The 16559-nt window shown below is 38.2% G+C and overlaps 1 protein-coding gene across 1 annotated transcript in view; it reads left to right on the top strand.

The window, feature by feature from the left end:
* Positions 1–16559, top strand: part of LOC117411439 (XK-related protein 6-like) — a 99379-nt gene that overhangs the window by 1631 nt on the left and 81189 nt on the right. The gene's annotated exons all lie outside the window — the stretch shown is intronic.

Below are 16559 nucleotides of genomic sequence, written 5' to 3' on the forward strand. Positions count from 1 at the left end.
TATCATGTCTTATCAATGATTGCTCATTGCAGGCTGCATGCACTGCTGTGACAAGCTTACTAGAGTCTGACAAAGGCTGGCTATTGCTAGTACTATCACTGTAAAATGCTCACTTTTCTCCAAGTGGATAGGTGATATGTGTATGTATGTATAATGGTTTGTTTGTAATGAGATCTTGTCTACCATCTGGTTTAACTGTGTATTACTAAACTGAGATAAAAGCAATATAGCCTTTACACTATGTAGTGTATGTTAAGTTCAGAACTTTGTGAATGTACTGGTAAAATATAATTAGGGGTTTCGCTCCTGCTGTCGTTTTACTGTAAATCTAAGACATTGCTTGTGTGGTTAGAGATGCTGGGTTGCAGTGATTGAATTTCTCTGCATGGTTAATTTGCTCAGTGCTCATCACTATGCAGGCTGTAGTATATCGGGACAAGTGTAATTTCCCTGGTAATAAAACATATGTGCCTTTTTAATGACCACAAACCTTTGTAATGATGATAATAAATACATTAACAGAATGGTGGCTTCTAAGAAGGAACAGTTCATCTGTTGGTATGAAAAGGGGTACATTTAAATTTGAAAGCCAATCCAAAACCTGGGAGAGCACTTGGTTCAGTCCTGTTTCTTTCCCATGAAGATGGGCAGGTAAACCTGTAACTGGATTACTGACAGGTAGAACAGATATCTGGATCTGAATTAACACACAGTAGTTGCTGATTTTGTTTGTTCTGTTTTTTTTTTTCCTCTCTTGGCAATGGCCTGACCGTATGTCTGGCTTGTTGTAGAGACTGTGATTTCTTCAGCACTGTGCCAGGCGATCTAGATAGAGGTTACATGCTTCTCATCGTGGAGGGCTCTTGCTAGCATCGGTAAAAGGGTTTACAATAGTGTACATCGTCCACCTATACCCCACATTTGGGGGGGGGGGGGGAATTAGTGGCCTATTTTTTAATATTTATTTATAATTGGGGTACTTGATTTAATTCCAAATGTAAAGGGGTTCGGTCTTACACTTTGTCTGTAACATATTCTAAATGTAATGTATAGTTAAGGAAATAGTTATTTCCATTAACAATAATGGAATGGAATATGTGGGTGGGAGGAAAGCTTGGCATAGTTTGGGCATGAGATTCCAGTTTTATCTGTGAAGATGGCACCCACCATGCAGGTGCTTTGGCAGATGGATTGCATTTTTACACGGGTTTTACGAGGCAGCAGTGTGGAGTAGTGGTTAGGGCTCTGGACTCTTGACCGGAGGGTCATGGGTTCAATCCCAGGTGGGGGACGCTGCTGCTGTACCCTTAAGCAAGGTACTTTACCTAGATTGCTCCAGTAAAAACCCAACTGTATAAATGGGTAATTGTATGTAAAATAATGTGTAAAAAAATAATGTAATTGTATGTAAAAAATAATGTGATATCTTGTAACAATTGTAAGTCGCCCTGGATAAGCGTCTGCTTAGAAATAAATGTAAATGTACTACTAAGCTATTGACGCACTGTCCAGCAGGCAGTACTTTCCAAGCAACACTAGCCCTTCTTGTACTATTGATTTTCTACCTAAACTGAGGCATTTAAACCCTGTACTGCTGAACTACCAAGGCAAATGCTGATATAAATAAAAAGTAAAAATAAAATAAAAAGGTTACCTAAGCGTTTCCAGTTGTCAACCAGATCATCTGTTGATATGCTTGATACAGTATTTGGTTGTAAGTGCAAGCTTATTTTTTTTCTTAATCTTACATCCTTTGTGTAAAATGCTATTCTACTGTACAAAAACACCAACATGGTATAAAAGTTTTATTTATTTTTTCTTTTGTTAGGACTTCAAAGAAATATATAATTCATACTCACTTGCTGTAGTAGGAGGGTGGTTGTTAAGCTCAGTGACAGAGTGCCTTCAGTTAATTACAGGCAGCATAATAACAGCCTATCATTTCTTCATCCTGTTCATTCATTTCTGCTGGTCAAGCAATATCATATGCATGTTCAGCAGGGCACCTGTCGGGTATTAAAATGTGGTTTAAGTGCTCCCGTATTTAAAAAAAAAAGTATAATATATATTTTTTTACCATAATAACACTAAACATGGTAAGTATGGAACGTGTCCTATCCCTGTGTAAAGTTAAATTCAAGTTGTTTGTTTTTTTTTGGCTTCGGCAGAGTGGTTCATGCAACGCTGTCCAGACACTCGGGTGCTGAAATCCTTATCTGACAGAGGCGAGTCTGATCTTCAAAGCTTCAGGAGCATTTTTGCCCCTCCCCGTTTACTGAATGTCTGATTTCTTTTCATTCTGTCAAGTACTGTAAGAAAGACACTTCTAATAATAATTGAACATTTCTAAAGATACAAACTATAGAACTGCCCCTTCTGCAATGCAGAACAGTTTCCCCGTTCGGAGTAAATAAAACCTTGTGTCACACCTTCCCCTATCCCATAACAAAACAGTTTAAGCAAACACAGAATCGAGGGACTCCTCTGTTCGTGTTATGCCTCCCACAGGGATGGAAATAAGACTCCCGTTGTATAGCAGTTTGATCTATTCCTTGTTTTACTATACAGTATGCAAGGTTAGAAACTCACGCTCGCCCGAGATGAATTAAATCTGAAGAGGACTATGATGTCTGTGTCTCAGTAGTCCTCTGGGTAAGTACTTAAAACAAATGTACACATACTCTCACGTTCAGTCTTGCGTTAAAAGAATTCAGGGAAGTCCATTTTTTAACGGGGTGTAGCAGTGGTGAATGAGCATTCACAAATAATGCTTAGAAAACAGTCACTCAGAACTGAAACCTCCCTTCATCTCCCCTGCAATGCCAACCCCACTTAATGACGTTTTACGTTTGTGTTCTTCCTCTGTGCGGGATGCAAAGTTTATCGTTTGAATTTACTGAAACATGTTGTATATTTTGAAGTAAGTGTAAAGTCATTTTACAAAAATGTGGAGATTTATACCGGGTTACGACCCTGACTGATTCCGTGAGCGCTCCGGGGCTCAAGAATGAGGGAAAAATAAGGTCCCGCACAGTGCAAATAAATCGCCTGCTCTGTCAAATTATACTGTGGATGCTTCACAAGCAGAACTGTTATTGCAGCGTTTAAAAAATACAAAATCCATTTATACAAAGTCTCGCAGCTTTCTTGAAAAGATCTGTTTCCCTTGTTTTTCTTTTGTATTTGTTATGCTCTCATTAGTATCTATAGTAGACCAGCGTCCGTCAGTTCTGGCAGATTCTACTGTGCTTGGAGAAGCGGTTCTCTCCCACTGCTAATTAAAAAAAAAAAAAAAGCCATCTAGCTAACAATTTCATCCTGCGGGCTACAGTGAAACATACTGTCTTTAAATTGGGACTTTAGACCGCATGTGTACGTGAGTACATTTCATTGTAGATAGTAATTCATAGCCAGCCAGCATTTTTGTAAATAGCAATACATGTAATGTACAATAAAAAACATTTTATTTGCGTGATCGGTGTCATTTTCAGGCGGAGCTTCATGGTCGGCAAGGTGACACAGCTGGGAGATTTTTTCCTCTGTTATCCCGTCTTGTGCTGTCAGTGTCAGTTTCTCAGCACACAGTACAAGTTAGTCGCTCAGTAACGAGGTGCAAACAGGTGATTGATTGATCTGTATGAGCGTTTATGAAGGTGCTTTGTTAAAAAAAAAAAAAAAAAAAAAAACTGTAAATCCTAAATTTTATAAGTGTTTATTTTTTGCAAAATAAAATCTAAGCCTTTTTTTAGGGACCCCAACTGTTGTTGATTCTAACTTGGGCACTTCACAAGGACTAGCAAGTTTCAAAAGGTACTAGTCCTTTGGACAAGTAGCACAATATTGTTAGTTTCTAACCCTGCAATATGAGTTTAATAAAACCTGAGCGTGTTACATATACACTGTGGCTAATGAAGCTGGAATGGGTGAAACTGCTCTGCAATAGGAGTCTTATTTCCATCCCTGTTTCAAGAAAATGTATTATGAATTGGAAGTTCCAACTACACAATGAAAATGAGAGCTGTAGAACTTGTACCTTTTAATCTGCGGTTTATTAAGGAATGGCCACCCCACCCCCACAAAAAAAGCACAATGATACTGTAATACAGATAGCATTTTGTCCTTGTTAGTTCCTATAATAACTTGGCTCATAATCTGTTTTATATCACAATGCCAAGGCTGGTAATACCTTGGATTAAGTCATATTTAAACCCTAGTCTGCTGCTTGTATTGTAATCCAACAGAAACCTGGCAAAGATCATTGTGGCATGTTGGGATAATTTTATTTATTTATTTATTGGCAATGTGTTCTGTACTAGGCTACTGTGCTGCAGGCTAAAAATAAGGTGTGTAATACTTTAGGACAAATGTGATTGGTATGATTTTACTAAATCATATTTTAAATAGATAACATTCTTTTTCACACATGTTTCTCTTGCTGTCTTAGTGGGGATGGTTTTCATTCCCATTATATTTATTTAAGTCATAGAAACTCCCCGCTAGGCAAACTTGGAGGACAATCAACTCTCTTTTCATATTTACTGTAGTTGGGTCTTTTAAACAAAGCATCCTTTTTTGTGTATTGAGAGTATTCAATCTAGGGATACTGTATATAGGTGCCTCTCTGTCCATCAGTGCCACTTCATTTTTGCATGCATCTAGAGAACTACTAAATTTAATGTCCATTTGTTTGTTTCGCACAAGTTATGGAGCTATAGAGGTGACTGTAAGCATTTCTATGATACCCAGACTGATGTTAGTCGACCAGTCGGAGAAACATTTGTAACATTATCCCTGATATTAATTTGTGAACTGTCTACAGAGAAAATGCCCAATGAAACTGCCCCAGGCTCTTCCCAGAGCGGGACGTGCAGCATTTAATCAGTGGCGGGGGACAGTGAATTGCTGTAGTTGGAATTGTACAACACAAGGATTTTATTCCAACTAAGTAACCCACGTTTCCGAGAGGACGCATTCCAACCCTTTGTTTTCCCTTGTGTGTAAATAATACCCAGGAAATTCTGCTCTTATCTTGAGTGATCTGTCTCTGTTTCTATTGAGTAATACCAAACCCACCCAGGCTCCCTCTCTCTTTGTTACCTGTGTCCTGACCCTCTCAAGAAAAAAAAAAATGTTTTTCTATATCCTGCTATTCGTTCCCTTCTACAGTGGCTTGTTTATAGTGTAGCTTTCCCCAGGAAAATAAAAGAACATGTGTTGATGCCTGTCCGTGTTTCTATTTGGAATGAAAATGTAACCCACAGTTAGTGGTATCAAAACTTCTCTTAAATTAAACTTTTAATATAAGTATTTAATTGTTGATATCAAAAACTGTATTTTTGTTATTTATTTTTTTACATGAAGTTTACTTACAAATGTGACATAAATGATAATTGATATTAATTAATTTGATTCATACCATGACAATATTTACACTGCATAGGCCATCTCCTTTCCATTGTTAGTGCAATTGTGGTACATGGTTTTTTTGTTTGTTTTGGTTAACTAACAGAGATGGAAATAAGACTCCTATTGCATAGCAATTTCATCCACTCCAGCTTTTGCTACAAGGTTGATTAGCCACAGTGTAAACACACCTGAGCTGAGCCGGCACTTTTAATATTTGATTTAATTTTACCAAAGCAAATGCAATACAACACAGAATCCATGACAACTTGCCTAATGCTAGTCAGAACAAGAGACGGAGCAGTCCTTTCTAATGCTATTTTGCGTACAGTTATCTCCCAGGCCCAGACTCTTGTTATCTCTTCTGATGGTGTCCAGATTGAAGGTTGAGATTGATGATAGTGTCAATAGTAATCTGCTTGGAAACCTTAATCTGTCTATTGACAGTGTAGTATTAAGGAATTAACTGTTTGTTCCACCCTGTGTATCCTCCCTCCTCAAATGTGCACTGGGTGTTGTGTTGACTCTAGGAATGTGCACTGGGTGTTGTGTTTATCCCTTGAACAAGGGTGGCTGAATAACCAACAACCAATTCTAATGGGAGCAAGTGTGTTACAACCTTCATGAGTGAAATAAACACAGCACTCCATGTACATTCATTAAGTATTCAGTTTATCTAACAAGTAGGTTTACCAGGGGGATATTTAAACCAAAGAAAACACCTGAATGTGAGGAATTGCTTTTCTTATGTCAAGCTCTACATCCGTTCAACAAAACTATATTTCTCAAATGAATTGTGATTTTTATGAAAAACACCATATTAATTCAGCCAGGGGCATGTGATTCTGACTGATGTGTTCAATTTTTATCATTTACCATATGTTCCCTTTTGTATTTAGTTTAATTATTTCCTTCACTGCCTTGAAGCCTGTACTCTTGCTCAAGGATAGTAATGGATGGCATGTTCACTCCAAACAGCTGCAAACCTTCAGCCATAATGTTTCTAAAGAAGAGAATCTTTACCAACGCAGTTGTGTTTCCCCACTTCACTTCAGAAAATTAGTCAAACAGTTGATTTTGGTTATTTTTTCTAGAAAAGTTAATAAGCATGGCAAATTATGATTCACGCAGAAACCACGATGGAGGATACACAGAACATACACAATGGGATATTAAAGAGGTAAATAAATATAGTATACAGTCCCATTCACGTACGATGTGTCGTACATTTTTATAGAAACTATAAGGGAGGGAGGAGTTGGATACTGTACCTTACAACTGAGTCATGTGTTACTTTGCACCACAGTTTGGGCTAAAATGAAGTGACAACAGTAGAACAGAAGGAGGGAAAGATGACAAAGAACTGGAATTTGAAGTACTGTTTGAAGGAACTGCACAGAGAACATTGACGTAAGCAAGGCGCTCTGATAAGCGTATGTACATCAAAGAGGGAACAACAGTAAGTCACTGATTCACGGGCAGCAGTGTGGAGTAGTGGTTAGGGCTCTGGACTCTTGACCGGAGGGTCGTGGGTTCAATCCCCAGTGGGGGACACTGCTGTTGTACCCTTGAGCAAGGTACTTTACCTAGATTGCTCCAGTAAAAACTCAACTGTATAAATGGGTAATTGTATGTAAAATAATGTGATATCTGTATAATGTGAAATAATGTATAATGTGATACCTTGTAACAATTGTAAGTCGCCCTGGATAAGGGCGTCTGCTAAGAAATAAATAAATAATAAATTCAATGTTTGTTTATCTGTTTAATATGCATGACCCATAGTGGTTTGATTAACATGTAATGTTTATGAACACTTTTGGAAATAACGCAGCCAGCCCCAGTAAACTCAAAAGCAAAGTTTAAACAATGGCCAAGGCCGTTTCAAACAATAAACAGCCTAAATGAATAAAACTACCTAACATTTCCCCTTGGGCATGATTTATCAAAACTTTGTAACTTTTATATTGAGTAAATTTCTCTCTGAAAACAAACTGGAACTAGGAAGAAAAGAAAAAGCTAATCACGTTTTGCATTTTTGCAGTGTTTACAGTACAGTAGATTCCTGTAGTCTGAACCAGTTGGCACCAGACACTTGTCTAGTCTGGCTTTTATGTTTTATTGATACAGGTACTTACATTTCTACATTAAAACAAATCATATTACCCTTTCAATAGAACACATAGGCAGCTGTAAATGTTTTACACATTGATCATTTATGGCTGAGTGTTGTTATCCAATCACAAGCAGTTCACTAGATTCAGTAGCTGACATGCACATGCAGGCACCTCCAGACAACCCCAAATTCTTGTATTCTCAATAATTTATGAGAGAGCATTAAAAGGGTTTTCACCATTAACCAGTTCTTGTATATATACAAATATACAGTCGGTGTCTCATCTGGAAAGACACGTGGTTCTGTTTATCCACAGATTCTGATAAATAGTCTTGATTGTTGTCCATGCTTTGGTTTTTGTTCCAGCATTTTTTGTTTGTCCTTGTCGCCTGAGCTGAATTCTATAAACGTCTGAGGCTACAGAGCAAGAGGGACAGAGCTCCAGTAGCTGCATTCGCTCAGCGGGCCAGGATCCATGCAACACTCTCTCATCAAGCCTGTTTTGCATGTGTAAACTGCCACATATTCCCAAGGTGGGCATTCCCCCTCCCTCTCTTTCCATCCTTGACGAGTGTGAATTACATGCTAATAGCTGGTGATTTTCTATTGCATCTGCTAGCACTGTACTTCATGCAGACTTCAAGTTTTTTGCCCTGGAGGTAATCAAATATTATGACAGTTCTATGAAATTGTGATTGCACCTGTGTGATGGAAACATGCTGGAAGATGCCTTGGGGCTTAATGTTGTTTTGCAAGGTCTGATCTTTTGTCACATTTATTTCAATAATATTTTTACCCGCAAGCAACAAAAAAAATAAATAAATAAATAAATAATGGAGGAAAGGGACAAAAAAAAGCTTTGTATGTAATAGGGCTGTCAGTTAAGCCTCACAATATAATTGTTTGAATAAATGTCGATGATTGGACCGCCCACAAACATTTTCATCCTACACCCCCGCCCCCCCCCCCCACATCCCGAGACGTGATTATTTTTATATCGTTGCTGTTAAGTTAAAGCTTGTGCACAACAGTGGAATGTGGGGGGTAATTAACTGTAATATAGCTTTCCACGTGGTACTGTAGGAGTACCGGCATAAACATGTGTTATCTAGAGATGTGCGAACCAGTTCCTTTGAAACCGGGTACCCGGTTCCTGCTTTGGAACAGACAGAACTGGATACAAATATCAAGGATCCGGTTCCAGTGAGTACTATTATGTTTTTAATAACACTGATATATATTTTTTTTTTTAATAATCATTGAAATTTAATTTCTGTCAAATAAATTTGATAACTAATGAACATGTTCATACTTGGAAAAAAGACAAAAAACCTGAAAAAGCATGCACTTAGCTACACTATATGTTTAAAACATACACTTAGCTAGACTATATGTTTAAAGGCAATCACAGCTAAACTATATTTGCGTTTTGCTGTCCTTGTTTTGGGCTACTGTTTGATTGCGTCTGAGTTTAGTTTGAGTTATTTTTTTGCTCTGTGATCGTTGTGGTCTTTCCTAATGGTTTATTTTTATGGTGACGTAGAACTGTAGCACTAGTGCTTGTTTATATGTATATAAGATGCCAACCTCCTTCTGCTCACACATTGACATACAGACATGTTTTTCTAGATGGTTTGGGAACTGGAATCGGGCTCAAAATACCCAGTTCCAATGACAGATGCACATCATTAGTTTTATCAGCTGTAGGCGGCACTGATTTGTACTAAAATTGATTATCTTTGTGGTTCTCAATCAGGAAACACAGACAGAGCACGCAGCCCAGTTTGAAAAATACATTGTTAAACAGTATTATTCCCAGGTTTAACAGTTCATTTTGAAACCAAAGAAACCAAGGCTGTGCGCTTTTTGTTTGCATCGAATACACAGAGGGCGCGTACTTATAAAGCATTTGAGCAGGAAAAGAAGAGCACGTCCACTACTTGTTTGGCAGAAATACTGTCAGGTGCAGTTTTGTTGATAAACTTAAGTAATGTTATTAACTGTGCATTACAAAAATGTAATTAATTTATCTAGTATTTATCAATGTATATAATGAAGAATGGAATTGATTGAAAAATCGATTTTCGATTTAATCATAGCAGTTCTAGTATGTATTGATGTTTCAAGTAAAAATATTAGTTACGAAAAGTGTTGATAATAAGTAGCAATCTGTATCTGCCAGTTATTAATATGGAATATAGGTAATCACTATCACAATTGATACATCCCTAATTCTGTCAACAATTTTATGTACAGTAAGCAACATAAAATATGATAATGTAGAAATAAGTATGGTCTTTAATAGGTTAAACTTAATACTAGCCATAATTGCTGTTTATTTTTTTCATGCGTACAGTAGCCTATGCGGATAAGTGCTGGAATGTACGTGGGCAGATTTTCAGGAGCTGCTTGTATTGTAAGGGGCTTCTTGCCCAATACAAACTCGAGAAATATGAATCTATTTTGATCAAGACTCATCAATTTATAACAGTTTTCCTAATATATTATCCATTTACTTTTATTGTGACATAATAACAAAACAAACTTAAATGCGCTCTGGCTATAGCTTCTATTTTGTCGTCATGTACCATTTTGCTCCACTAACATTGTACACATACTCCCTCTTGTACTGTTAGTCCCCAGTTGTTTTTAGCTCTGTATGTCTCCTTAGTATACTGTGACAGCAGTAGTTTAACTGCAAAACATTTCTGACATAGTGTTGAATGCTAAAAAAAAAAAAAAAAAACTACAATGTTTTCATCCTTGCATTATGCATTAGCAGTCTAAAGGGAGAAATTTTAAAGAACAATCCAACTTGCCATTATAAATGGCATTTGCAGCGTGTAGCTAATAGATGTTTGTACACGCATTCAATTGAATAAACAAAAATGAGCTTATTTTGTTGTCCTGACGTTTTCTGTCCTACCTTTTAGATATAGTCTTGCAACTGTGTCCCTGGACAGTGCTTTCTCTGGAGGTGTCTGTGTATAAATATTGCAGTATGTACATACTGTGCACCAGAATCAGGGGATATGCTGGAGATGTCTGTTTTTATGTATGTATGTTGCTGTCACATTTTTACTAGAGAACACTTATCCAAAACTTACTAAAGACATAGCAGAATCTGTGGTATATGAAGGCTGTCTGATTCAGACAGATTCCTGTTGCAATAAGGTGCTGTATTAAGATGTGATGTCTTTTTGATCTGCCAATATTAATTTATCTCTCTAGGTCTGCCTATGAACTGTATGACCATTTGCTGTAAGCTATTTTAATTGGATTTGACTAAATGTTTCTGAAGATGTTTGTGATAGACCAGGGGTAGAAGGGGGGGTATTTCTCTTCTCTGCCCTCTGTTCTTTTACCCATGGTGCATGGAGGCAATTAGCTGGCCAGCGTGATGAAGCACTGTTGGCAAGTTCAGCACGTGGGCACCCACGGTGCTGGCAGGGAACTGGAGAAAAACGCTCCCTGTCAGCGCTATTTAAGCTCTCCAGATATACACATATGCTGCTTTTGGCAGGCTTAATAATACTAATAAACCTTTACTGAAGTGCAGACCTTTACTAGTGAGGACAACAGACATGGATTTAAATATTTAGGGAAGCTAGGCCATGCGGTTATTGGTAGATCTGTCTCTACATCTCTCTGACGGTCTAGGCCTATATCCCTAAATATAATATTTCTGTACTTAATCTGTCTGTAGTATTGTTACTGTAAGAACACCAAGGGCAAGAGCATTACATTTATGTTTTTATTAAGCAAAAAAAAACAAACAAAAAAATACATTACAGAATAAAACATTAATTGTAAAACCATGTCTAAAACCCAGATAATAGAAACCAGCTAGACTGACCAATAATTAATACTTTTGCAGTGTGCATTAACTAAGCTCCCCCACAAATTGTCACATGATATATCAGCCTCAAATGAGAGCAGCTTCAAGCCACTACTGAGCTTATTTCTCAAATGTGCTGTCAGAAGTCGATTTTTATTTATCAGTGGTCATCCTTAATCGCAATGTCCCACCAACATTCAGGCATGAATGCCCCAGTTGAATGATACCCTTCTTGAAATGAAAGCTACAGCCGATGGTCAAAGTTACATTATATCTACATGTAGATGGAATACCAAAGCTGGAATTATCTGACCCCAAATAATTTATATTAAGCCACTCGCAATCAAAAAAAAAAAAAAAAACTGAAAAGTATCCAGTTTACTGGACCCCAATAAGTCTAATTTTAAAAGCTAAAAAAATTAAATAAAAAAGCAAGTCCACAACCTGCTGTTGCATTGATATATCTTGACTTTTATGTGTTTTAATCCCTTGTTCGTCTCTGTCTGCCATTGATCGCTTTCTTAATGGCAGGAGTCAGCTTGTACTCTGGGTCTGAAAGGGGATTAATGTAGGCTAATGTAATTTACTAAGAATAAATTCTGTTCCTACAGAAGCTGGGACAGGCTTCTGAGCTTTCATCCTTTTAATAACTGTAATGAGAACCCCCTCCAATTGATATGATCTTGATATGAAGTGTCTGATTAAAAATCGTACCCACACCACTGTTTAACTCCTACTATCCATTCTATGATGAAATGAAATGTAGAAGTGACAGGGTTAAGATGAGTGCTTATGAAACATGGTCTGAAGTATTTGCAGGCAGTTTATCAAGCTAGTGTAGTAGAGATCTGATTTAAGTGTGCATGTCTCATGCACTATTTCTGTCTGCCAGTAACCTCTAGTCACTTCCATTTCCATCTCCATGTTCAATAGTTACAGTGCATGTCTCCAGTCAGGCATGCTCTGTGATGAGCACACTGTAATAGCTACCAGCCAAACCATGCTAGACAAATATTGGATTCCTTGATCTGTACATTGTGGGATATTGTACAGTAGCTGATTAGGGTATTCAGTTAAACATAATTGTTTTTGACATGCTGCTACAGAAATCAACAAGTGGTATGCTAGCTAGAGAGCATTGTTTGTGAAAGAATACGCATATGATTTGCATTCTTTTGTCAGTACTTTGTTTTTTTGCTTCACCAAAGAAAAAAATACGATACCTGCTGTAAGTATGAAAAACAAATGAGATCAATCTGGATTTCAAAGTCAGTGTACTCGATTTAAATTAAATAACATTATTTACCTAGGTTTCTGTTTAATGGTTGTTTAGCTAAAGTAAATAAATTACGGTATGGTGCCAGTTGTCACTGATGACACTATCACAACTGGCACTACCAGTAATTGCTTCTTGTGTTGTCAGTCTGATAGTAGCCAAGGACTGGAATTGAGAAGATTCAGAAGTAACCACAGGAACCTCCAGCACTGAATTAGAGCTGCATGAATCGATTATTTGGATCGAACTGTCCAGAGGTGAAGGTCATTGGTGTTGATTGGGCTTATTTACCATTCCAAGTGAAACAAGTGAAGAAACAGCTGCTTGGTGTGGATTGCTGTTATCCACAGAGTGTAAATAAACACAGCAAGCCACACAACTCCAAGCAGCTATTTCTTCACTTGTTTCACTTCGAATGGTAAATAAGCCCAATGAACATCAGTGACCCTGACCTGATTGCCAGCACCTGATTTCTGCGGAGAGCTCAATAAGAATAATCGAAAATTTGGTTTGTGCAGCTGTAGGTTGGATAACCTTCTGCTGGTACTGCTGCTACTGAACTGACTATGGTCTTCAGTGATGTCAGTCCATCTCGCTTTTTTTGATCAAAGTTAGTCAAATTTGAGAAACGAAAAGTTTCCTGGTTATCCTTATACAAGTGTTGTACTCTAACCCCAAGCTTAGCACAGCTACATTTGGATGCATCTATAGTATTATACTGTATAAATATATGCAGTACTGCCTGAGCATTGAATGCTAAAGTCTCCTTGCCTCTGGTTTCCAGTCAGCTGTACTGTGCCATCTCTCTGCTTTATCGCCTGAGGCAGTTTGGAGTGAAAGTGAAGAGACGCAGGGTTAGTGGAATCACTTGAAGAGCAGTGCTGGGTGAATTCAGGTCAGTGTGTCAGCACAGCTGGTATTGCTCAGCCCCGGTCTCCCTTCACAGGACTGAAAAAGAGCGGGCAGCACTGTGTTGTTCTGTACCAGATGGGAGGGGGAAAGTTTTTTGAGAGTGGGGGGGGGGGAAAAAAAACTCAAGATGATGGCTTTTAGAGCAAGTCTTGAAATGGAAGGTTGGTCAGCATTGGTGGGCAATGTGCAGGGCACTAAATTAAAAAGGACAAGACGTTGGCATGGAGTCCTGGGAACTGTAGAACAGAGAGGTCAGCATTTGAAGGGTGCACACAGAGGGCACAAGAAAAAAAATAAACAAGCAATTGCCACAGTTTTTTCTTTTTTCATTATTTATCATTTTTATATAAATGTCTGGGTATTTGGTTAACAACTAAAAAGATATTAATCAGTTTCTAAAATATTAACAGCAACAGTCACTATTATCTGATCCTAGCCTATTTCTATTGGAGCTACAGTTTGTAGACCCGGTTTTCTGACAGCATGTCTTCTGATCTCACTTGCCTGTTTGCCAAAGCAGCCACTGATCTCATATCTGGGCTGGTTATATAGTAGATGATGAAAATCAGGTAGTTTGGAGTACACAGAGTGGAATTCCAAAAGTTAAAATACGTGACCTGCTGTGAAATTACAATATCTTCACTACCCACATTTAAAATGCATACAAAATGCTAACTTCTACAATTGAGAAAATATACGTCATGATCTAGGTTTTACCCTACTGATCAAATCAAAATAACAGCACAGTGAGTTTGCTGAATGTTGTCTTTGTACTGTCAAGCTACAGTCTGTGAAATGGTCTGTGAACTCAAAATACAGTAAGTTATGATCTCTGTTTTGTTTGAGTTATAAATCAAACTAAATACACCGTACTTTGTTGGATTTAATTGAATTTGTTACACTTGCTTTTTGTAGATACAGTATTTGTATATACAGTACTGTGCAAAAGTTTTAGGCAGGTGTGAAAAAATGCTGAAAAGTAAGAATGCTTTCAAAAATAGACATGTTAATAGTTTATATTTATCAATTAACAAAATGCAAAGTGAGTGAACAGAAGAAAAATCTACATCAAATCAATATTTGGTGTGACCATCCTTTGCCTTCAGAACAGCATCAATTCTTCTAGGTACACTTGCACACAGTTTTTGAAGGAACTCGGCAGGTAGGTTGGCCCAAACATCTTGGAGAACTAACCACAGTTCTTCTGTGGATTTAGGCAGCCTCAGTTGCTTCTCTCTCTTCATGTAATCCCAGACAGACTCGATGATGTTGAGATCAGGGCTCTGTGGGGGCCATACCATCACTTCCAGGACTCCTTGTTCTTCTTTACGCTGAAGATAGTTCTTAATGACTTTCGCTGTATGTTTGGGGTCGTTGTCATGCTGCAGAATAAATTTGGGGCCAATCAGATGCCTCCCTGATGGTATTGCATGATGGATAAGTATCTGCCTGTACTTCTCAGCATTGAGGAGACCATTCATTCTGACCAAATCCCCAACTCCATTTTCAGAAATGCAGCCCCAAACTTGCAAGGAACCTCCACCATGCTTCACTGTTGCCTGCAGACACTCATTCGTGCACCGCTCTCCAGCCCTTCGGCGAACAAACTGCCTTCTGCTACAGCCAAATATTTCAAATTTTGACTCATCCGTCCAGAGCACCTGCTGCCATTTTTCTGCACCCCAGTTCCTGTGTTTTCGTGCATAGTTGAGTCGCTTGGCCTCGGTCGGAGGTATGGCTTTTTGGCCGCAAGTCTTCCATGAAGGCCACTTATGACCAGACTTCTCCGGACAGTAGATGGATGTACCAGGGTCCCACTGTTTTCTGCCAATTCTGAGCTGATGGCACTGCTGGACATCTTCCGATTGCGAAGGAAAGTAAGCATGATGTGTCTTTCATCTGCTGCAGTAAGTTTCCTTGGCCGACCACTGCGTCTACGGTCCTCAACGTTGCCCGTTTCTTTGTGCTTCTTCAAAAGAGCTTGGACAGCACATCTGGAAACCCCTGTCTGCCTTGAAATTTCTGCCTGGGAGAGACCTTGCTGATGCAGTATAACTACCTTGTGTCTTGTTGCTGTGCTCAGTCTTGCCATGGTGTATGACTTTTGACAGTAAACTGTCTTCAGCAACCTCACCTTGTTAGCTGAGTTTGGCTGTTCCTCACCCAGTTTTATTCCTCCTACACAGCTGTTTCTGTTTCAGTTAATGATTGTGTTTCAACCTACATATTGAATTGATGATCATTAGCACCTGTTTGGTATAATTGTTTAATCATACACCTGACTATATGCCAACAAAATCCCTGACTTTGTGCAAGTGTACCTAGAAGAATTGATGCTGTTTTGAAGGCAAAGGGTGGTCACACCAAATATGGATTTGATTTAGATTTTTCTTCTGTTCACTTACTTTGCATTTAGTTAATTGATAAATATAATCTATTAACATGTCTATTTTTGAAAGCATTCTTACTTTACAGCATTTTTTCACACCTGCCTAAAACTTTTGCACAGTACTGTATATATATATATTTTTTTCCAGGAACGGGATTATGTAAGTAATAATTACATAGATTCCGTATTTTTGTAACAGTTTATAGGAATTAACCTATTCGGATAGGATAATGAGCAGTTGACGACTGTGTATTCAGTGACCTGTGGTTTATTTGATAAATCCAATTTTCTTTGAATCCACAGATACACAATGTAATCTATTGTATACAGTTAATTCATATATTTGGGAAAAAGTACAGTGGTAAAGCTGTTCATTCCACAGGATGCTTGAAATTCTGGTTCTGTTCTCCAAGGCTGTGTTCTATTACCCTCTGTGGCTCAATCCCTTGCAGTCCTGCCATTGACAGATAATAAACCTTGCTTTCAAAAGGGCCGGGGAGCAGTACTGTTGTGTGTCAGCCAGCAATGGTTTACAGCCTGATCTGAGAAGCCAGTTCAGCAGACAAATTCACGTTATTTAATAAACTGCCTTTAGCTCCAGTGTGGATCACTGCCTCACTTGCAT

The sequence above is a fragment of the Acipenser ruthenus genome, chromosome 6 (genome assembly GCF_902713425.1).
Source record: "Acipenser ruthenus chromosome 6, fAciRut3.2 maternal haplotype, whole genome shotgun sequence".
Taxonomy (NCBI): Eukaryota; Metazoa; Chordata; class Actinopteri; order Acipenseriformes; family Acipenseridae; genus Acipenser; species Acipenser ruthenus.